Source organism: Gorilla gorilla, chromosome 15 (assembly GCF_029281585.2).
Source record: "Gorilla gorilla gorilla isolate KB3781 chromosome 15, NHGRI_mGorGor1-v2.1_pri, whole genome shotgun sequence".
NCBI lineage: Eukaryota > Metazoa > Chordata > Mammalia > Primates > Hominidae > Gorilla > Gorilla gorilla.
The window spans coordinates 105,939,462-105,963,697 of record NC_073239.2 but is presented as its reverse complement, the minus strand read 5'-3'; the positions used below and the strand labels follow the sequence as shown (position 1 = coordinate 105,963,697).

The 24,236-nt window shown below is 42.5% G+C and overlaps 1 long non-coding RNA gene across 1 annotated transcript in view; it reads left to right on the top strand.

The window, feature by feature from the left end:
• The window catches only part of LOC129526587 (uncharacterized), a 30,634-nt gene extending 8,944 nt beyond the window's left edge, over window positions 1-21,690 (top strand). The window contains exons 3-4 of the long non-coding RNA XR_008671255.2: window positions 20,639-20,742; window positions 21,607-21,690. This is a non-coding gene — a long non-coding RNA (uncharacterized lncRNA). The remainder of the gene's footprint in view (window positions 1-20,638; window positions 20,743-21,606) is intronic.
• The last annotated feature ends 2,546 nt before the right edge of the window (window positions 21,691-24,236 follow it).

Genomic DNA, 24,236 nt, shown 5'->3' with positions numbered 1-24,236 from the left:
ATGACTGCTCAGAGGCAGAGCCTAGCTGGCGTTCATTTGTATTCCCAGCACCTGTAATAGCACCGGATGAGTTAGGGACATCTAATCCTTTCAGAAATGAATCTTGATTGGCACCTGCCTTGCTTGAGTTCCTGAGCTACCTACATGCCTATTGACTCTGATGAGCAACTAATTCCACCTGTGCGCACAGGGGGCACAGTTTGTACAAAATGGCCCACAGCTGTCCTGGTTATTTCTTGGAAACAAAACCAGGAAATCCCCATTCACCTTTCCCGAAGAAACCCAGCCCAAAGCACTGTCCAGCTGGAGAACTTAGATTCCCAGATGGATACTCTGAGTGCTCCATTAAGAGCAGTAATAATTGAACAACAGTGAATGTGTATTGAGCGTCCTTGTACCAGGGACTGTGCTAAGTGATTTACATAGATCTGGTTTCGCAAATACAATGGATCATTGCTTTTTTTTTTCTTCAGTGAAAAGTTCTGGTTTCTATGTTAGCGAGCAATGCCCTAGATCAGAATTTGGAGTGGGGAGGGTGTTGAAGGAGAGATAGGATGTCCTAACATGAAAGCTTTGTCATGTTACTATCACTGGTAAGAAGACTCCTGGCAGTGAAGCTTCTCTGAGCTGAGTGTGGCATTTGTCATGCCCCGGGGGGCATGCATGCCATCTAATAATGCCATCATGCCATACTTTGTCAATATCTCTCTTCAAGCTGCATTAGGGAGTGACAGACAATATTGCGTGGGATGATCTGTGTTGTGACATTAGATACTGACAAAGTCTCTTTGATTAAGCTAGCGAATATGGCTTTCTCGTGAAGTTTTAAAAGAATATTGGGATGGCAGTGTTTCTTTTCTTTCAGTACCATGTTCAATTTACTCATTTAGACCCTCCTGTTGTGTTGTGGAAGCCATAAAGCCATACAGGGACAGCTGAAACCAGGGATCTGGGTGGCCCCTGGGCTCTGTGTTTCAGTTCCTTCTCTCATGAATGTGTTTGTGTCATTCTCTCCTGCTCAGCATCCTCCAAACATAGGAAATGTGGTGGTGTAGAGGCCGGATAGCACATCACATGTGACAGTTTTGCTAAAAGGTTGAGATTAGTTGTAAAGTGTCTTTATCAAGTCTGTTCTTTGTGACAAATAGTTTACCTGGTTCTGTGAAAGGCTCAAAGGTGTGGTCTCTGCCCTCAGAGAATTTATTCAGCTGGGCATGGTGACTCGCACCTGTAATCCCAGCACATCGGGGGCCAAGGCAGGCAGATCACGTGAGCTCAGGAGTTTGAGACCAGCTTGGGCAACATAATGAAACCCCACTTCTTTTTTTTTTTTTATACTTTAAGTTCTAGGGTACATGTGCACAACATGCAGCTTTGTTACATATGTATACATGTGCCATGTTGGTGTGCTGCACCCATTAACTCATCATTTACATTAGTTATATCTCCTAATGCTATCCCTCCCCACTCCCCCCACTCCACGACAGGCCCCAGTGTGTGATGTTCCCCTTCCTGTGTCCAAGTGTTCCCATTGTTCAATTCCCACCTATGAGTGAGAACATGCGGTGTTTGGTTTTCTGTCCTTGTGATAGTTTGCTCAGAGTGATGGGTGAAACCCCATTTCTACAAAAAATACAAAAATATTGCCAGGTGTGGTGGTGTGCACCTGTGGTCCTAGCTACTTAGGAGGCTGAGTGGGGAGGATCACTTAAGCCCAGTAGGTGGAGGTTGCAGTGAGCTGAGATTGAGCCATTGCACTCCAGCCAGGGAGACAGAGTGAGACCCTGTCTCAAAGAAAAAAAAAAATTACTCCTTGACTACCTAGGCAAAATAAAAACCTGTGAAAAACTTACAAAACAATTGAGTTCAGTGTATGTATGTCTTATGCCCAAGTTCAAATGCCCATGAGTAGAAATTAGAGGAAAATTATGGTCAAGATGAGAAAAAACCATCCCCCAAAAGGCAAAGAAAGAATCTGATCTGACTGTCATGAAAATTCAACTCTTGATCTCCCAGGACTTGATTATCCATGGTCATAGGAATCAGCCCTTGAATAGGACAGTTCAACTGGGGTCTAAGTGGAAGGCCAGCTGGAGTAAAAGGTGTGTGGGAAAGGGGTGCTCCTCTCCTCTTAGATGTCCCAAAGTCAGTGACTTGGCAGATCTTAGGTGTTCCTTGCTTGGGGCTGATGCTAAAATTAGTGAAGTGGTCCCAAGACTTTTTACTCCAGGCAAAACACTGGAGAGATTGTTAGGAAATTACACTGTTATTTCTACTGAAGAAGCATTTGACAAAATTCAACATCCTTTTATGATAAAAATGCTAAAAAAAAAAACTAGGGATAGGAAGGAACTTTCTCAACCCTTTAAAAGATATCTATGAAAACCCCACAGCTAACATCATACGTAATAGTGAAAGACTGCTTTCCCCTTAAGACCAGGAACAGGAGAGGGATGTCCACTTTTGCCACTCCTATTCAACATTGTATTTGAGTTCTAGCCAGGGCAATTAGGTAAGAAAAAGAAATAAAAGGTATCCAGATTGGAAACAAAGAAGAAACATATGTAATGACCTTGTATACAGATAATCCTAAGGAATCCACTAAAAATTTATTAGAACAAACAAGTTCAGCAAAGTTTCAGAGTACGAAATCAATATACAAAAATCAATTGTATTTCCATATACTAGCATTGAACAATGAAAATAAAATTGAGAAAACAATTCCATTTGAATAGTGTAAAAAGGAATAAAATACTCAAAAATAAATGAAAGAAGTAGGTTGGGCAAGGTGGCTCACGCCTGTAATCCCAGCACTTTGGGAGGCTGAGGTGGGTGGATCACTTGAGGCCAGGAGTTCGAGACCAGCCTGGCCAACGTGGCAAAACTCTGTCTCTACTAAAAATACAAAAATTAGCAAGGCGTGGTGGCTCACTCCTGTAATCCCAGCACTTTGGGAGGCTGGGGTGGGTGGATCACTTGAAGCCAGGAGTTTGAGACCAGCCTGGCCAACGTGGCAAAACTCTGTCTCTACTAAAAATACAAAAATTAGCAAGGCGTGGTGGCACACACCTGTAGTCCCAGCTACTCAGGAAGCTGAGGTGGGAGGATTGCTTGAACCCAGGAGGCAGAGGTTGCCGTGAGCCGAGATGGCACCACTGCACTCCAGCCTGGGAGACAGAGTAAGACTCTGTCTCAAAAAAAAAAAAAAAAAAAAAAAAAAAAAAAAAAAGCAAACCTTATATCCAAAAGACTAAAAATCTAAGAATCATTGTTGGAAGAAATTGAAGGTCTAAATAAATAGAAGACTATCCCATGTTCATGGATTAGAAGAGTTAATATTGCTCAGATAGCAGTATTCCCTAAACTGATCTACAGATTGAACACATTCCCTATCAAAATCTCAGATGTCTTTTTGCAGATATTGACAAGCTGATACTAAAATTCTTAGGGAAGTGTAAGGGACTGAGAACAGCCAACACAATCTTGAAAAAGAAGAACGACATTGGAGGACTCACATTCTCTGATTTTAGAGCTAACTACAATTCTGCAGTGATCAAGAACATGTGGTACTGTCTATATGAGGATGGACAGACAGATCAGTGGAATGGAATTGGGGGTCCAGAAATAAACTCTCACATGTATGGTCAATTGATTTTCAAGATGAGTGCCTAGAAAATTCAATGGGGAAAGAGTATTCTTTTCAACAAATAGTGCTGGGACAACTGGAAGTCCACATGCAAAAGAATGAATCTGGACCCCTGCCTCACATTACATATAAACATGAACTCAAAATGGATCATAGACCTAACTGTGAGAAATAAAACTTTAATCTTAGAAGGCAAACCACTGTGATTTTTATTTTAAAATAATTCCTTAATTATGATATCAAAAGCACAGCAACAAACAGAAAAAGAGATTGTTTGGGCTTTGTCAAAATTAATATTCATGATTAAAAGGATACCATCAAGAAAGTGTAAAGACAACACACAGAATGGGAGAAAATATTTACAAATAATATATCAGTAAGGCACTTGTGTCTAAAATATATTTTAAAAACTCTTACAACTAAGTAATAAAAAGACAATTCAACTTAAAAATGGGCAAAATTTCTGAAGAGATCTTTCTCCAAAGAAGATATACAAATGACCAACAGGCAAAAATATATTACCATCATTTATCATCAGAGAAATGCAAATTAAACTACAATGAGATAATACTTCACATTCACAGGATGGCTATAATAAAAAAAATCAGACAATAAAAAGTGTTGGAAAAGATGTAGAGAAATTGGAATTATCATACACTGCGGGCAGGAATGTAAAATGGTGCAGCTGGCGAGGCGCGGTGGCTCACGCCTGTAATCTCAGCGCTTTGGGAGACTGAGGAGGGTGGATCACCTGAAGTCAGGAGTTCAAGACCAGCCTGACCAACATGACGAAACCCCATCTCTATTAAAAACACAAAAATTAGCCAGGTGTGGTGGCACGCACCTGTAGTCCCAGCTACTCAGGAGGCTGAGGCAGGAGAATGGCTTAAACCCAGGAGGCGGAGGTTCCAGTGAGCTGAGATTGCACCACTGTACTCCATCCTGGAGGAAAGAGCAAGACTCCACTTCAGATAAATAAATAAATAAATAAATAAATAAATAAATAAATAAATAAATAAAATGGTGCCGCCACTTTGGAAAAGTCTGGTAGTTTCTCAAAGAGTTAACCATTGTCACCAAGTTAACATATGACCCAACAATTTCACTCCTAGTTACATATCCAAGAAAAATGAAAAGATGTTCAGACAAAAGCTTGTACGTGAATGTTCATAGTAGTTTTATTCATAAAACAGACACAAAGAAACAAACATCAATTGATGAATAGATAAATAAAATATGGCATGGTCATATGATGGAATATTAATTCAGACATAAAAAGAAATTAATTATTGACGCATGTCACAACATGGATGAACCTAGAAAACATGCCAAATGAAGGAAGCCAGACACAAAGGACCACATATCATATGATTTCATTTGTAGCAAATGTCCAGAAAAGGCCTGACTATAAAGACAGAAAGACTGGGGTTATACAATAACTAGACAGTAGAGGTTTTCTTTTGGGGAAGATGTTCTAAAATTGATTGTGGTAATGAATGTACAACTCTGTGAATATACTGAAAATCACTGAACTGTAAAATTTAAATTGGTGAATTGCATGGTGTGTGAATAAAGCTGCTAATAAAGAAATGCTAATACAGCTGTTAAAAATATCAGTGATCCTGCAAGAGTCTAAGAATAAAAGAAGCAATGGCAAATTAAATATACACCTTAATCATAAGACCCAGTATGGTTTCAGAAATGTTGCAAAATGTCATCTTAGAAATTAGGAAATTTGGTATGATACCCATTTTGTAAATGAAGAAATGAAGTCTCAGAGAGTTTAACAACTTGCCCAAGGTTACCCACTTAGTAAATGTCAAGGCCAGGACTCAGGTACGGGACTGGCACTCCACTATAACAACTCCAGGAAAGGGAATTCTTCACTTCAAACGTAGTCTAAGGAAACTGAACAGCATTGATCTTTTTAAGGCTACGTGGAGAGTTTTGACATGGCACGATGGACCTGGGGGGCTTCTAAGAAAAGTTGTCCTCCTTTGCAGTCTGGACAGACACCTCTTCCTGCTTCGGCATTTGGTTCAGGATGAGTACAACGTATTGTGCAATGAGGCTGAAGCATCCCAGGCTTCTGCTCACGTGGCTGGAGCCCAGCCAGCGAGTCCAGCCAGAGCGGGCATGAGAAGCTCTGAGCCCATCCACACACCTGGAGCAGAGTTTGTTTGCCTCATGTGGCTGTGCTCTACTTCCAATTCACTTACTTGGCTCCAATTCACAGCCAGCCTTGGTCACCTCATGATCCCCTTGCAATTGTCTTGTGTATTTATTTACCCTCTGGCTCTGGACATGCAGTGGTTTGAGCCAAGAACGTTGGTTTTGAGTTGGAGCAGTACTGTTGGTTCAGCATCAGTAGTCAAGAGACCGTGGGTATCTCATAGCCTTTAACATTTTTTTTTTAATTTCAAGAGGTTCTTAATGTACTACAAGGCCAATTAAACCCTACACTGCCTTATCTATTAACTTTGTGTTTTATGAATTCTGTTTTATAGACTAGAAGCTCAGGCACACAGACCTTGTGCCTTCCTCTAGGTAACAAAGCAGCCACAAGTTCCGAAGCTCCTGTACTATTAACCCTACATTCCTCAGATCTAGGTCTTCTCCCTACCAACACAGTCTGAGCATGGGGTCAGGGCAATCCCCAGAGAGGGCATCCACTTGGGGAGTGTCTAAAGCTTCCAAAACACAATCTCCTATAGTCTCACTTTTAATTTTGATTTTCACCACAGTCCTGAGTTCATATCATTATTCCTATCTTGTGGATGAGGAAACTGAGGTTCAGAATGGTTTGGTGACTTGCTCAAGGTCACATGGCCAGAATTTGAACTCCAAAGTACTCAACTCTAGGCCGACATTCTTTTCCTGCTACCCCTCTCCCAGTCTTGGTTTATGATCAGAGAAAATTATTAATATTTTCCCCCCACTGTAAATGTCCCCTGCAAATTCCCATTTGTAACCTGCAGAAATCAATCTGGCTTCAAAGGATACCTGTGGGAGCCTCCAAGGAGAAAGGTACTGTGATCTTGTGGGATTGTAGGAAAGACCTCAGTCTGTTCTTTGTTTTTTTTTTTTTGTTTTTGTTTTTTTTTGGTTTCAGATGGAGTCTCACTCTGTTGCCCAGACTGGAGTGCAGTGCCACGATCTTGGCTCACTGCAAGCTCCACCTCCTGGGTTCATGCCATTCTCCTGCCTTAGCCTCCCAAGTAGCTGGGACTACAGGCGCCCGCCACCACGCCCGGCTAAGTTTTCTTTTGTATTTTTAGTAGAGACGGGGGTTTCACCATGTTAGCCAGGATGGTCTCGATTTTCTGACCTCGTGATCTACCTGCCTTGGCCTCCCAGAGTGCTGGGATTACAGGTGTGAGCCACTGCGCCCAGCCGGAAAGACCTCAGTCTTGGTGATGAGGGTTGAGGAGTTGGGGAGATAAGACCAGAAATTATGGGTGCCTTGGAAAGGCTAATAAAAGTCGCTTCTTGAAAACGAGCTCTTTCAAACCAATGTTTGCTCTCTTTTTTCATTAACTGCTTTTAAAAGTAATAAATACCCACTGTAAAAACTTAAAACCACTTGTATTCCATACCTCCATCTTCCTAGTCACCCTCCACAGAGGGAACAACTTGTCCTCTGTCTCCAGGAATATTGTAGGTCTATACAAATACACACACACACACACACACACACACACACACACACACACACTCCTCTTGTTTACACACATGAGAATTACTCTGCATACTGTCTATGACCTTATTTTATTCCCTTATCTTAAAGGCTTCCACATTAACTTACACAGATCTATCTCATTCTCTTCTATAATTGCACAGCATTTTATGATATGGATGTTCCTTAATTTGTCCAACCAGCCCTCATAGCTGGGGCCATGCAGTTTGTTTAGAAAACTGGGCTGTTATAACAACTCTAGAAAAAAAATCCTTACACATCCATTTTCAAAAACATCTCCATGATGAATTCTTAGAAGCTGAATCGATGAATTCCTAGAAGAAACTGCTGAATGCAAGAGAAAATATATTTTACTCTTGATAGAGACTGCCAAGTTGTCCGGCATCAATTTGAACTCCTACCACCAGACTGAGAGTGACTGCTTCCCCTAATCAATAAGTGGGAAATAACTCTTCAACCCCTAACAGGAAGCATCATTCGCTGAATAGTGACCTCCAAAGATACCAGATCCTAAACCCTGGAACCTCTCAATGTTACATTATATAAACTAAGGGTTTTTGCAGATGTGAATAAATTGGGAATTTTGAGATGGGGAAATTATTTGAGTAGGCCCAATGTAATCACTAGCGTCCACATAAGAGGCAGACAGAGGGAGATGTGACTACTGACAGAAGAGGAAAAAGCCATGTGATGGGGGCAAAAGGAAGGAATCGGAGAGAGAAGATGTCACATTGCTGGCTTTGAAGGTGGTAAAAGGGGCCGTGAGCCAAGGAATGCTGCTCAAGAAGTTGGAAAGGTATAGAAAAAGATTCTCCCCTAGGACCTCCAGAGGGAGCACAGCTCTGCAAAACTCACACCTTGATCTTAGCCCAGTAGGAATGTTTTGGATTTCTGGCCTCTAGAGCTTTAAAAGGATACATTTCTGTTGTTTTAAGCCACCAAGTTTGTGATAATTTGTTATGGCAGCAATAGGTACAAACACAAAAGGGTAGGTGGGAGGAAGACTGTTGTCTGCACCCCCCACCCAAACTGCCTCAATCATCTAAAGCAATTCCCTTGAGGCCCCGGCCCTGTGTCCAACACCTAGCAAGATAAAAGCCTTTCTGCTTTTTGGACCCATACTCTTGGGAAAGTGGCTTAAGCTACCATGGATTGCAAGCAGTGTATTAAACTATTCCTGCAACACACACAGATCTCCTTGAGAAGATAACAACAAATAACACTTTCTTCATCCCGCTGTGTTTCTCGCAGTCTAGTACCTCTTATAGATTTTTGCCTTTGGGGCCCTCATGTATATATAAATACGGATTTTTTTTAGCACTAGATTTGTGACTTCCTGCAGCAAAGCAATACAGACCCACTTCCCCCAAGGAGGATGTGGACGAGAGGTCCTAACTCTCTGTAAATTAGGGATAGCTCCTCTATTTAGTCTTTGGGAGCTGAATAATCTTGTTCAACTGGAGTTCTCTAGGTCTCTGGGGCAAGGAAGGTAATCACCGTTCATGAGGATTTCTGTGGACTGGCTGGGAAGAGGTGTGAGTTGGGAGGAATCAAATCTGAAATTTGATACGTGCATTCAAAGGTTTAAATGGGGTCGTGAGGGCTCCCAGAGGAGAGGAAAGGAAAGGAAGTAAATTGCTGGGCAAATAAACTCCATCTCAAATAAAGCTCTTGGGGCAGATGAATTGTGGAAGGTGGCTGTATTTTGCAAACAGATGGGGCTGCTTGATTACAGTACACCTTGGCTGTATTTATACATCAGGAATAAAAACACATAGGCACGCACAGAAACACACCTCACTCCCAGTCTCCTGGTTTTGGTATTTCAATCCCTGCTCCGGGCCAAGCAGATGAGCGTTCAGGGGACTTTGCTCCCTAAACCACCTGTTAAAATAATCCTGGGCTCCTCCACATCCCCCTCTCTGGCAAGCAGATTGGGCCATGCAGCACGATGACAGTCTAATTATCCCAACCATCAGAAACTTCTTCTGTGTCTTTAATCTACCTTGACAATGCGGTGGTTTGTCATTTCTAGGTCTCTTAATTGGCTACATGATTGACACAATGTGGGGGGCTTTTTATTTTAAGAATTGAGGAAAGCCTATGCTTCAAAATTAGCTCAGTTACATGATGCCAGAGACCTAGTTTGCACCCCACATGGGCCAGAATCTGATTTTTGCAATCACTCTGATCCTAGGTAGCTAGCAAGAATGACAGAGCCAGAAAACCCAAGCCACTTTCTATGTATATTATTTACCTTTCCCCAAATATTTCCAGAACCCTGGGTTGACCTGACATTCCCTTTTGAAAATGTTGAGATAAAGACCTGTTGAGTTGCTTGGACAGATGTGCCTTGATACCCTGTTTTGTCTGGACTTTGTATTATTCGTCAGAACTGTTGCAGCTGCAAGTGACAGAAATCTAATTAATTTCTTTTTCAGTTCATATAACTTAAAAGTCCAAGAGTTGAGCTGCTTGCAGTCCTACCTGGATTTGAGTACTTTAATGGTGTGGACAGGGCTCTGTCATTTTCATTCCAACTCTCAGTCCTGCCTTCCTTCCAGGAAGTTCTTCTTTCCATGAGGTGGGAAAAAAAGTTCTGGCAGAGCCAGGCTCCATGACCCTAATAATCCACCATCCTGGAGAAAGAACACAACCTTCTTCTCAGGGTTCCTATTAGCCTAGCACCCATGAAAGGCTCTGATTGGTCCTGCTTTGGTCCTGTGGTCTTCTCAATCATTGGAGGTCGGAGAATGGAGTTTTGTGATTGGCCAGGTCCCATTCATGTGACCAGGAGGCTGAAGAAGGCTCTGTGATTGGCAGTCCCACCAGCACCACGTGAAATAGGGGAAGTGCATTTCCCCAAGGACAGAGGGCGCCAGCCGACCAAGGAAACAGACATCCTCCACACACAAGCATATTGAAAATATTTCAGATCAATTCCCCACCTCCCCCTGAACTTTACAGAAAAGTTGTAGGAACCTGATCAGCTACTAAAAGATGGGTTTTGAAGCCCTTGAGGAAAAAAAAAGTGATAATAGAAAAAAAAAAATCGAACTTTCAGATAGCCAGCCCATACGGGCCGGTTTCTGAAGGCAATCTAGACTTCTGAGACCTGCAGAGTCAGCCGGAAACCTGTGGTATAATGAATGTGTCCTAGGGCATCCCATGTGGCAGGGATGGTGACGGGCTTGAAAAAAGGAGTATTTTGCCAAATTTGGAAAAAAAAAATCCTCCTTCTCTCCACATTTGCATAAATAAATGTGTTTTGCTCTCATTTGCTTTTCTGAGGATTCTCTGAGTTGATTCGAGGATGGTTTGTTGTGATTTAATCTATGTGGCTGCAACAGTTAATGTGTAAGCTCATTACTATATTTGTTCTCTCTTCTCCCACTGGGCAAATTTAGTTTGCCTTAATCTAACCACTTAGTGTAGTATGTGTATAGGTTAATCTTTACCACACATTCCTTTCATCCTGGTATTCTACGGCTTTTTACCTGCAGGATAAAGTATCACCTCCTCAACGTCTCAGTCTCTGCAATCTGTTCCCACTCTGTCCTTCCCATGTTATCTCCCATAGGAGCTTTTTATTCCAGGCAGTCTTGTCTTCACAGAATGATTTCTTCACCTCTGAACCTCAAGTCATTCGATCTACAGAAATGCCGGCATATTGGAGGAGGAAGGGAAACGGCTTTGGGTATCGGCTCTACTGTGTACTAGTAACCTTGGGTAATTAGGATTAGGCTGTCAGCTAAGATTAGGATCTGTTCCATAAAAGAGGAAAACCAACAAGATAGAAGTTTGTTTCTCATTCACACAAAAGAAGTCTAGAGGTGAGCAATCCAAGGCTGATAGATAGGGTGTGTTTCCATGGGATTATCAGGGACCCAAGCTCTTAATTGTCCTTCTGTCTTTCTCAGCATGTGATCTTCACCCTCAAGGTCAACTCACGACCCCAAATAACTGCTAGTCGTCATATTTGTGTTCTAGGCCAGCTGCAGGAGAAAATAAAAGAGGACTAAAGAATAAGTATCATTCAGTTGATTCCCTTTAAGCAGCCTTCTTGGATGTCCCACAAAAAATATCTGCTTGCATTTTATTGGCCGGAAGTTGTAATGTGGCTATACTTAGCTAGGGAGGCTGGGAAATGTAGTTCTTTAGCGGAGTGTCTTGAATCAAATGAGTTTTGGGTTGTTCGGGAAGAAGAGAATGAATATTATGTAGAAAAAAACCATTTTTAAAAAGTTTTATTGAGGTGTAATTCACATACCATACAATTCACTCATCTCATTTGAAGTGTACAATTCAGTGACCTGTAGTATATTCACATGGTTGTGCATCTGTTACCCAATAAACTTTATAACATTTTTCATTATTCTAAAAAGAAACCTGTGGACTCCTTAGTCATTCCCACCCCCTCGTCCTTCCCTTTCATCTCTCCATTCCCTACAGCTGTAGGCAACCACTAACCTACTTTGTGTCACTATAGATTTGCCTGCTCTGGACGTTTCACATAACTAGGATTGTGCAATATATGGTCCTTGGTGACTGGTTCTTTTCACTTTGCATGATCTCTTCAAAGTTCATGCCTGGTGTAGCATGTGTCATAAGTACTTCGCTCCTTGATATTGCCAAATAATATACCATTGTATGGATATGCCATAGTTGTTTATTCATTTATAAGTTGATGGACATTTGGGTTGTTTCTCCTTCTGGGGTATTGTGAATAATGCTGCGATGAGCATTTGTGCACAACTTTTTGTGTGGAAATGTTTTTATTTCTCTTGGTTATATAACTAGGAGTAGAATGGCTGGATCATATGGTAACTCTATGTTTAACCTTTTGAAGAACTGACAGACTTTTCCAAAAGGGCTATACCATTTTACATTCCCTCTAGCAGTGTATGAGTGTTCTAATTTCTCCATGTCCTTGCCAACATGTATTATAATCTGTCCTTTTCATTATAGTGGACGTGAAGTAGAATCTTATTGTAGTTTTTTTTTTCATTTCCCTGATGACTAATGATGTGGAGACTTTTTGACCATTTGTATATCTTCTTTGGACAAATGTCTTGCCCATTTTAAATTGGGTTGTTAATGTTTTTATTATTAAGTTGTAAGAGTTTTTTAAAATATATATTCTGAGTACAGTTTCCTTACCAGAAATATGATTTGCAGTTATTTTCTCCCATTTTCTGGGTTGTGTTTTCACTTTCTTCATTGTTGTCCCTTTAGGCACAAATATTTTTTATTTTGATGATATCCAATTGGTCTATTTATTTTTGTTACTTGTGATTTTAATATCATATCTAAGAAACCATTGTCTAACCCAAGATCATAGATATTTATACCTTTGTTTTCAGGTAGAAGATTTGTAGCCCTTATGTTTGAGTCTATTATCTATTTTGAGTTAATTTTTATATGAGGCATGAGGTATACGGTCAACTTCATTCTTTTGCATGTGGATATCCAGTTGTCCTGGCACTGTTTTTTGAATGGCCTAATCTTTCCCCTAGTGAATTGTCATGGCACCCTTGTCAAACAACTAGCCATGTCTGTCATAGTACCTTTCTCAGCTATCCTGTCTACCATATGATAGTACCACTCTGGCCTGGGCTGATTGGATCATGAAAGGGTATTGTTTCATACACTTATTGGCCATTTGTATACCTTTTGAAGAAATGTCTGTTCAAATCTTTTGCTCATTTTAAAATTAGGATTGTTTGCTTTTTTTGTTGTTGAGTTATAGGAGTTTTTTATATATTCTAGATATTAATCTCTTATTGTGTATGTGATTTGCAAATATTTTCTCCCATCCTATGGTTGCCTTTACACTCTTGATTGTATCCTTTGATGCACAGAAGTTTTAAATTTTGATGTAATCCAATTTATTATTTTCTTTTGTTTCCTGTGCTTTTGGTGTCATATCCAATAAATCATTGCCAAAGAGCTGTGTTGTCTTTTGAATGACTTTTCAATTACCAAATTTTGTTCTAGTCCTTTGGGGCCTGACCCCTCTGCTTGAGAATCTTGACTTCCTTATTTCCATGTTTATCCTTTTAATAAGTCATCATCTCCTAAGGTGACCTGGGCCTGTCTCTACTCTTTTCAGAATAAAAGATGCAGCCAAGACATTCTTCATCTACCAAATACAGATGCTATTGCTGTGTTACAGGGGAGCATTTTCTAAACCCTTCATTGAAGCTCCTAAATACACTCTAAGAACACATGCAATCAAATGAGCATGGGAAGTGCTCTCTAAGAAGTCTTCCTCTTCTAGGTCAAAAATGCACATTGGTATATTAAAGGCTCTGAGCAATCCTGTGATAAATAAATAAGTTCAGTTTTATTCAGTGGTTAAAGAAAAGCTCATTTATTCAAGGAAGACCTTTTTTCCTCAGCATACCCATATCATGACCAGAAAGGTTTTTCCTAAACACTGCTAGGAAGCTAAGTCTTACGAAAAGTGAGGGCTGAATAAGCTAATGCTCACGCAACCAGAATATTGAATAAACATTACACCTGATCTAAGGCTGGGCACGGTGGCTCATGCCTGTAATCCCAGCACTTTAGGAGGTTGAGGGGGGTGGATCACCTGAGGTCAGGAGTTCAAGACCAGCCTGGCCAACATGGTGAAACCCCATCTCTACTAAAAGTACAAAAATTAGCTGGATGTGGTGGCAGACGCCTGTAATCTCAGCTATTCGGGAGGCTGAACTGTAAGAATCACTTGAACCCAGGAGGTGGAGGTTGCAGTGAGCCAAGCTTTGCACCACTGCACTCCAACCTGGGTGACAGAGCCAGACTCTGTCTCAAAAACAAACAAACAAACAAACAAAAACCACAACATTACACCTGATCTAACAAAACATACTTTTATTTTTTGTCTCCCACCTCCCTTTAATCTTTGTTCAGTAGAGGTTGTCTTCCCCTACCTAGTCTAGCAGATCCCTTGACTTTTCTGCTCACTTTTGAATAACAAAGTGCTGCAATGACAGAAAATCTCAAACAAAGCCCAGTCGGTAATTAGAATGCCCTGTCCAAGCTATTCAACACAACTCCAATCTTGACTTGGCTCGGGCCTGCTTTAGACTGTCTCCAGCAGTGGGGGAAGCAGGGCACCACTGGCTTCTCCTCCCGTGGCCTGCCTGCTCACCTCCTTATCCACTCTTTGCTGTAGTTTGGACTTTTCTTCAACCAGAGCTGGGGGAAGGAGGAGAGGTATGGGAAAGGACTGCTCACACTTGTGTGAATGACTCTGCTCTCTCTTGGTCTGCCTAGTGACGGTCAAGATGGCTTTTATTGACAGGCACCTTTCCAGGCTCTTCCAAGAGCCTGCTGGGCCTGTCTCCTGCAGCCCCCTTGGCTCTGGCTAGTGCATCTCTGTTCAGAGGGGTGCCTTAGCTCATAGATGGGTAACAGGCAGCTCCCTCTGTTGTGCCCTTCTCTTCAGAAGACAGTGCAGTTTTGGAGACCAGCTTATCCACTCTCCCCTCTAGATGCAACCTCTGATGGTCTTGACTCTGCACTCTATCATTATGGGGACTCTCTGGCATGGCCACGTTTGGATAGGGGAGTTGCTGTCTCGTTCAAGCTCTGACCATTTCTGTGGGGTGGCAAATCCCAGTCTTGTCCTGGAGCCACATCAGAGCATTTAATCAGCCTTTGCTCCTGTTCAGGACTCCCTGGATGGGGCTAATTCCCCACCCTCTACCCAGGTCCATGTAAGATTTCTCAGGCATGAGTGAGGCCCCAGTTCTCTGAGGCTCCAACATTTCAAAGCCCTGGGTTTGGGATCAGAAGGTGGCACACAGATCTCTCTCCCTGAGGCAACAAAGAAATCTTCTCACCCCTTTCTTCACTCTAGTTTAAACCCTTGGTCGGCTGAGAGGGCCAGGAACTGAGTATCATAGCAGATTATCAGTGATGAGATCATTTCCTTTGCCAGTCAGCCTGGGAAAGTGTCATTCTCACAGTCCCTTTGAAATATCGATGCCCATCATATATGCTTGTCAGGTGAAACTGATGCTGGAAAAGTATTGTTCTAATATCTGGTACATATATAAAACCTCTAGTATTGCCTAACATAGATGTTCAGAATATGACCCTTTTCTCCCTCTCTTTCTTTCTCTTTGAATCTAAACCTTCCCACCTTTTTTGAACCAGTTTCAATAATTTCTCCTCCTGCAAGTCCTTCCAGACCAACCATCCAAGAGTGACTCTCCCTCTAGCGGCACTTGCAGATTCCCTTGTTGCTGGGACCTGCCTGAGATTCAGAGAACAACTGCTACAGTCAGACCCGCTAAGGCCCCAAAAAAGAGACGTGACTTCAGTGGGTTCACATGGCTAGCTGATATGAAAGCCCAAGACAGAACCAGGTCTCCTCACTCCCAAATGAGCCTTCAAACTGACAGCAGGCTGGTAAAGCAAACACTGAGAAAGAGGGTCACACGAATTCACCTCCTGATATTTATGGAAGCATCTTCCCTACATCTCCATTCCAACTGGAGCTGCAATTTGCCATTACCATGGTTCACTCATTTACTTTGCTGTAACAAAACACATTTATCTCCATATCCTTAAAGATGCAGAGGATACTTGACAGGGGCTGGTCCTTACAATTTATTCCAGAAGGTTATGCTCTGTGTTCCTCTGAGGTCCCCTCAGCATCTGGTTAGAGGAGTTGCTCCCCAAATCTTGATGGCCTTGCTTACCTTCAAGGCCTTGATTAGCTTATATGGCCCTGAAAGAGACTTCTGAGCTTTGGGTTCCAGGCTCCCAGCTGGAAGTGGGATGCAAATGATGTGGCAAGAAAGTTCCCCTCATCCAAGGAGAATAAAGTCACTGCATGGCATCTTACAGCTCAGAGATGAGGACAGTCCCCAAAGTGAAGTCTTTGTAAATCTAAAGATTGGAGAAAGTTTCCATCAAGGACACATTATTGAGGAAATCTCTGGCTACAGATAAAGTTTCTAAATCTGAGCAAAGTCAGAAATGTCTATATGCTGGGATAGACTGGTGACTGGTCAGTAAATATCATTCTTCTCTCCTTTCTGCTGAGAGTGAAGTATGCTTCCCTCCCTGCCTCCCTGCCTCATTGGCATTGGACTTGGCCGAGTGACTTGCCTTGACCAGTGGAATGTTAGCAGATGCGACATGAGCAGAGGTTAAATGTGCTCACCTTTATGAGTATCTGCTATCTGTCATGAGAAACACGCCTTGGTTAACCACTTATCCAAAGACAATGAGGAATTCATGTGACCCCCTGTCTCAGTGTTTGCTTTGCTGGTTTGCTCTTAGTTTGAAGGCTCATTTAGGCATGAAGAGACCTGGTTTCACCTGGGGTTTTCATATCAACTAGCTGATCTCACCAAAGTCACTCTTCTCTTGGGATCTTAGTAGGTTTGACTAAACAGTAGCAGACTTGAAACCAGTCTGGATCCAGGCTCAGACAATCTATGGCCAGCCCAGCAGAGCCAAAGCTGACCTGCAGAAATGTAAAGCAAGAAAATAAACCTATAGTAAGCCACTGCATTTTGGGGTGGTTCGTTACCTAGCATATTTGTAGAAATACCTGACTGATACTCGTGCTGAGCTAGAACTCAAAGGCCTCAGAATGGAATAGAATGGGTTCCCATGACTTGTTGCATGTCGAAGGATTTTCAAGTGAAAAAACAAGAAACTTTTATCTTGGTAATGGGTCATCCTAGTTATTGTAGGAAGAATGAAGCATTGTTCAGTGAGCAGCACAGGCCATAGTGCTGAAAAATATGAGCATGTCCAGAACCCACTGTGCTCCAGAATGCTGGACAGCTGGATAGAGACCTACATATCAAGCACTAGAGATGTGTCCTGTCCAGTTCATCAAACATTTACTAAGCACCTGCTGTGTGCATGCATGACACAGTGTGGTGGTGGAAGAAAGGTTTTTGTTGTTGTTTGTATTTTTGCTTTTGAGACAGAGGCTCACTCTGTGTCCCAGGTGGGAGTGCAGTAGAATTATCTTGGCTCACTGCAACCTCTGCCTTCTAGGTTCAAACAATTCTTGTGCCTCAGCCTCCCAAGTAGCTGGGACGACCACAGGTGCACACCACCATGCCCAGCGAATTTTTCTATTCTTAGTAGAGATGGGGTTTCGCCATGTTGGCCAGGCTGGTCTCAAACTCCTGGCCTCAAGGGATCCATCTGCTTCGGCCTCCCAAAGTGCTGGGATTACACCACACCCAGCCAAGTAAGGGTTTTTTGTTTGTTTGCTTGTTTGTTTTGTGTTTTTTTAAGGTCTTTGTCTTTTCACTATTCCTCCAAAAAGCCACTTTTATTCCTGCCTCAGTACCTTTGTTCTTACTGTTCCCTCTGCCTGGAATGATTTTAATCAAGATAATCACAGGATGGCCTTCTTACCATTCAGTTCTCAGCTCAAATATCACCTTCTTTGAGAAGTTTTCTCTGATCACTCTACCTGAAGTCACCACCCCTTGCCCAATTCATTCACCAGCACATCATCCCAGCTTATCTTCCCAGGACTTACCACCACTTGATATGTTATATACTTATTTATTTGCTTGTTTGTAGTCTTTCTCCTCCACTAAAATATAAGCTCCACAAAGATAGGATATTATGTGCCTTATTGGTATGGTTTGACTGTGTCCCCATCCAAATCTCATCTTGAATTATAGCTCCCATAACCCCACATGTTCTGGGAGGGATCTGGTGGGAGGTAATCGAATAGGGGGGTGGATCTTCTCCAGCACTCTTCTCCTGATAGTGAATAAGTCTCTTGAGATCTGATGGTTTTATAAAGGGCAGTTCCCCTGCACATGCTCTCTTCCTGCCACCATGTAAGATGTGACTTTGCTCCTCCTTCACCTTCCACCATGATTGTGAGGCCTCCCCAGCCATGTGGAACTGAGACCATTAAACCTCTTTTTCTTTATAAATTACCCAGTCTCAGGTATTTCTTCATAGCAGTATGAAAACAGACAAACATATGTATTTACTGTGGTATTCCCAGTTCCTAAAACAGTGCCTGATACACTGTAGGCATTCAGTAAATAGTCTCTTAATAAGTGATCAAGGTATTTAAAATGAAGCAAGGAGAGAGGGAAGAAAAGGTAAAGAGAAAGAAAAGGTGTGTATCCAGGAGCCAAATTATGGTAATAAAACTGCAATGGCATCTATTGGAAAGAGCTTGGACTCTAGAGTTATGCTTGCTCTACCATTAACTGCCCTATAACCTTGGGCAAGTTATTTGTATTAGTTAAGATGTAAGTTTAGCTGCTATAACAAAGAGAGCCACCATAGTAATAGCTTAAACAATATAGTTTTTTTCTTCTCTCACTTTAAAGTCCAGGGAGGCAGTCTGTGGGTGGTTTAGTGGCTCCACAATCATCAGAGACCCAGGCTCCTTCTAACTTGCTGCTCTTCCATCCTTAAATGCGTTTTCCATCTTGTGACCCAAACAAGTGCTCTGGTTCCTCATGTCTACACTCCAGTCAGCAGAGAAGGGAATAAGGGCCAGGCCCACCCCTTAAGGGCTGGGCTCAGAAATTGCACCCACCACCTCCCACTGGTTAGAACTTAGTCACCTGACTGCAAAGGAGTCTGGGAAGTGAGTCTTTTGCTGGGTAGTCATGTTCCCAGCTAAAAGCTTCTATCATCATAGAGGAGGAAAATGCATCAAAAGCTGTCTCTGCCATAATGTTAAACAGCCCCTCCCACAGCTTGTCACCCAGCCCAGTTTCCTCATTTGTAAAACATGTGCCTCACTATGTTACAAACAAATGAGATAAGTTATTGGGAAATAGGTCATAAGCTACAAAGTTCTATCCAGATATAAGCCACTAATTGTAAATGTTATAGAGGATTCCAGAGATGGGATTTTGGACTTATAGGGCAAGGAGGGATTAATTCTAGCCAGAATGATAGAGAAGGGTTTTATGGAGCAGATGCTTTTAAAGCTAGACATTGAAGTATTAATTTGCATTTGTTAAGGGAGAGAATAAAGGTGTGTGGGAATGGAAAGGTAAAAGAAAAAGTGAAATCAAAGGTAATAAGGTGGGAATTTATGTGCATGTGTAAGCCACTGAGTGGGGTATGGTTAGAGAGAGTACAAGGGCAAGGAAAAGAGATTAGACCAGAGATGGGAGGGCCTGATGCCATGAGCAAGGGTTGAGGGGAGGTTTAGATGGGGAGTGTGAAGCCAGCATAGCCTCTGAGCTGCGGTGGGATGTGCCTGTGCCTGTGGCCTTGGAGATCAGCAGGCCATTTAGGAGGCCTCTGTGGGAGTCCCAGTGAGAGGAGCAGGGGCCTGCACTAGAACTGTGAGGATAGAAAGGTAGGGATGGATCTGGGTACTATTTCACAGGCAGAATCGTGGACTTCACAGAAGACTGAATGGAGGGAAGAGTAGGTACTGACTATGGTTTTCACACAGTATCATTGATCAGAAGGGAGACCCCAGAAAGGGGCACAAATTTAGATAAAAGAATGTAAATTCAGAATGGTCTCCAATGTTAGTCTGAGTACCTCCTAGTTTTGAAACGATGAAAAAATTGGGGTCTAATGATATTGACGACGAAGAACCAAAGAATTCACCAAGTGATAAAGATATTTAATCAAAAGTACTGTTGCATCTTAAGGTATGATCTGATGTCTAGCAGCCCAGACAGGGCAATTAAAATTCAGTCTTGGGGAATAAGCTATTTTCCTTTCTGGGGGCCGAGCTTTTGTAACTCACTTTCCATACTCATGCAAGGCTGGGCAAGGCTGGGCTGTGCTCCTTTTGAGTGCATGGGGAACAATGGCACAAATCCTGCAGAGTTGGGATTGCATCTAAGGAGAGGCTGGAGGAACATTCAGATATCTCTCTTTTTTCCTCCCAAACATCCTCCTTTGGTCTGAAGACATTCAGACCTTGTCCCTCAGTCCAGCTATGAGAAAATGTATCCAAATTTTGCACGGTGACACTAATAGATTAAAAATACCATGTTGAGCTGAATTATAGCTCGAACATTAAGACAGGTCAGTAAAGTTGTGAGATTTTTTTTCCTTTCAAAATTTCCCATCACTGTCAAAAAGCTGATTATGAAAGAAATGTAAACTTTGCTTCACCATCCGCTATGGTTTGGCTCTGCATCCCCACCCAAATCTCATCTTGAATTGTACTCCCATAATTCCTACGTGTTGTGAGAGGGACCTAGTGGGAGAAAATTTGAATCACAGGGGCGGTTTCCCCCATACTGTTCGCACGGTAAAGTCTCATGAATAAGTCTGACAAGATCTGATGGTTTCACCAGGGATTTCTGCTTTTGCATCCTCCTCTCTTCACTTGCCACCACCATATAAGAAGAGCCTTTCACCTCCCGCCATGATTCTGAAGCTTCCCCAGCCATGTGGAACTGTAAGTCCAATTAAACCTCCTTTTCTTCCCAATCTTAGGTATGTCTATCAGCAGCATGAAAATGAACTAATACGCCATCTTCTTGGGAGCTGTCATTGACAGCAGAAAGTCCTGCATGGACAGAGGGACTGAAGGTTTCTCCACATTTCTGCATGGCCATTGGTTCTAACATTTCACCCTGCAAAACTGCCACTTAGTTCTGGGTAATTGATCTGATCTCATAGTAGATTCGACCTTCAGTACCTTAAGCTGTCAGGCAGAATTTACCAATCACTCTTGCCATTATTATCATTATTATTATTATTATTGGTAGTAGTAGTAGTAGCATTGTTTTCTATACATTTGGAGATCCATGTGGTCCAGTCTAAGAAGAGTGTTACATTTAGAGACCAATATACAAAAATAATAAAAATGTAACTAAAATGTTATATTTGTATCTCTTAGAGACAGCAAAGTTTGAGTCTAATTATAATCTATTACAATACTTAGTAAACTTCTCTCTCCATGCCCCCAGTACTCCCAGATGTGTTTTCTATCTCCCTTTCCCCACCATCTCTTTCCATTCCTTAGTATGGAATTAGTATGAGCTCTCTTCTAACATGAAATAATACTTCTTATTTACAAAGAGAGTGAGCAAATACAGGGTTTAATCAGCAGGTAGAACAGAGTAAATCTGGGGACAATCACACTTTAATAATTTTTCTGACCACTTAATTGTATAATTCATTATTTGTCTTATTATTTAAACTGAGTCACAATAGCCTGCTTTTATGTAGTTCTTTGTCAATTCCAAAGTGTTTTATAGCCATAACTCCTTTAATGCTCACCACAAGATAAGTATTTTGATTAGCACCCATTTTGCAGATGAGGAAACTGGGACCAAGAGAAATGAAATGAAATGAAATTTTCCAGAGTCACAGAGCTGAAAAAGAGAACCTGGATTCCAAGGCAGGTTCTATGGCTCCAAGGGAAGGGATGCCCCATTATCCCTGCACTGAACCTGGCTTCAGATTTGTCCTGCTTTTTAGGGGACCTGGGAATTCTGTCAATGGGTTTGTAGCAAATGTCTGGTGAGGCTGCAGAGCTGGGACTGGGATAACACAAGGGAGGTGCCTAGGGCGCTCTCTCTCTCTCTCTCTTTCTCTCTCTCTCTCTATACTTACCTTTGCAGCCCGTCCGCTATGTTGTGAGTAAGCCAAGTCCACTTGGAGAAACCACATGCAGGCACTCCAGCCAATTGCCACAGCTAAGGTTTCTGCCAACAGTCAGCCTCGACCTCCAGTCATGTAAGTAAACAATGATGATTCCAGCCACCAGCTTTGGCATTTTCCAGCCAAGGCCCCAAACATCATGAATTAGGGACATGCTGTTCCATTGTGCCCCCTTCAAATTCCTGATGCCCCCAAATGAGGGACAACAATAAATATAATAGCTGTTTTAAACCATTAAGTGGTAGGGTAATTTGTTTCACAGAAACAGATAACTAATAACCCATCATACTTTTATACGTGCTGCTTTTTAGTTTTTGTTTTCCAGAGTGAAGAGTCCTTGCTTGTGAAATCTGTCTTCATACGGGTCATACCCCCTTTGGAATCACTGTGTCACATGTCTTGATTTGCAGGGCAAGACTAGTTCAAGCACAGCCCTGAGGACAATTACCAGGGTACGCAAGGTTTATGGGAGAACCCCCGTGTTTGTGGGTAAGGGTGGGGGGACTTGGAAAGGAGAAAGAAAAGAAATGAAGGAGTAGGAGGGGGAAGGAGCTAGAAAAAGGAGGGGGCAGGAAGTGGAGGAGAGTGGCATATGGCTGAGGAGGCTGGTGGTCCTCACCAGGCAGCCTTAGATTACCCAATCATACTGCTTACTCATTTCCAGGGAGGCCCTGGATGACCTTCTCCCTACAGGAACTGCTGAGTCATGCACACAGCCAGACAGGGCGTGGGAAGGTGTCTGCCACTCAACCTCAAGGCTGAGGACACCAGCTGGGCATTGTCGAGTCTAAGATGGGTTGAACCGCCGCTTCCTGCCTGGGTCTGTGCTAGGCTCTGGGAATATGAGATGCCCTAAACTCCTGCCCTCAAGGAGTCAGAGTCCATTTGGGAAACTGAGTTAAAAACATTTCTGTTACTTGCTGTTTTTTCCAAGGGAGACCTCAGTTAAAATGTAGGCAGAAGTTCTGAAATACCAAGTGTGCGTGTATTGGGGTATTGGGGGTGGGGGGCAGTGTAGGGTGGAGGAACCTGCATGGATTTAATTAAAATACTGTTTTTTGTTTTGAAAGCACTTAGCTGATGCTAATTAACCATCTGGGACTGATCTGATGGTTGGCTCCAGGGACTTTAGTAACTACCATGAAAATAAATATTTCTAAACTGGGTGTGTTTCAGGTCTGATGGTTGGACTTTATTAGGACACTTTCAGGTGAAAGGGACTGAAACCAATTCAAAGTGGCTTGAGTAAAAAGGAAACTTTTTACTTAGACGTGGAGGAATCCACGTCTGGGTTCAGACACAGAGATTTCAGGCTCAGACATACTCTGTAAGACCCGGTTTCTCTCCAGGTTTAGATCTGCTTTCCACCATGTTGGCTTCACCCTCATGCTTCCCACAGTGGTCCCAGCTGCTCCAAGCTCCCCCACCATAGTGACAAGACGGCTGCACAACTCCAGCCTGCATCCTCTCTGAGTCACCCTCTTGTAGATGAGCATGCCTAGCAGAAGTCCCTGGTTAGGTCATGTGCCCAACATGGAAAGCTTCCTTCTGGCTAAGGGATAGGAATAACCATAGAAGTGGATCAGTGGAGATAAGGTGGCCAACCAAACCACATGGACTAAGAATTGGGGTGGGGTGGGGGTGGGCTTTCCACACAAAAATGGAGGCTTTCATTAAAAAAAAAATGAATAAATGCTGGGGAGTAAAATTTAAAAGGTCCCCTAATGGGCTACAGACAATGAGGCAATGGGACATTTCAAGGGCAGTGAAAGGCAGGTCAGCACCTGGGGGAAGTCACGCCAGCATGGTTCTGGAGTCAAGTTCAAATCTGCCCGCTACCACTATGGCAAAGAGGCTTCCTGATCACCAAAAAAAAGGTGCTTCCCATTCCATTATAGAGCATTTGTGACAGTCATGAAGGTGTACCACTCATATCACCTTTCAAGAAATAACTGCCATTCAGCTTCAAGGACTACAAGTAGCTTTAGAGCTGAAGCCCTCTTCTAGGGCACCCCTCAGGCAATGACCGAGCATGGCGGGATAGTGGAGCCGGCCATCTCTGCCCAGTGCAGGACTCCTCCAGTGGACAATCTTTACTCTAGATCTCACTTTGAGTAGGCTGAGGCTGTCAATTCTGCCTTGCAATCTGAGGCTTGATCCCTGAATCACTGTGTGGAAGGGCTCTCACTGACCAGGAGCTTCCACCTGGGACTGTTAGGTAAGCGAAAGAGTATCTTTTTCGTTTTTGGTAGTGTTTTTCTGCATGACAGTCATTTTTCCTTA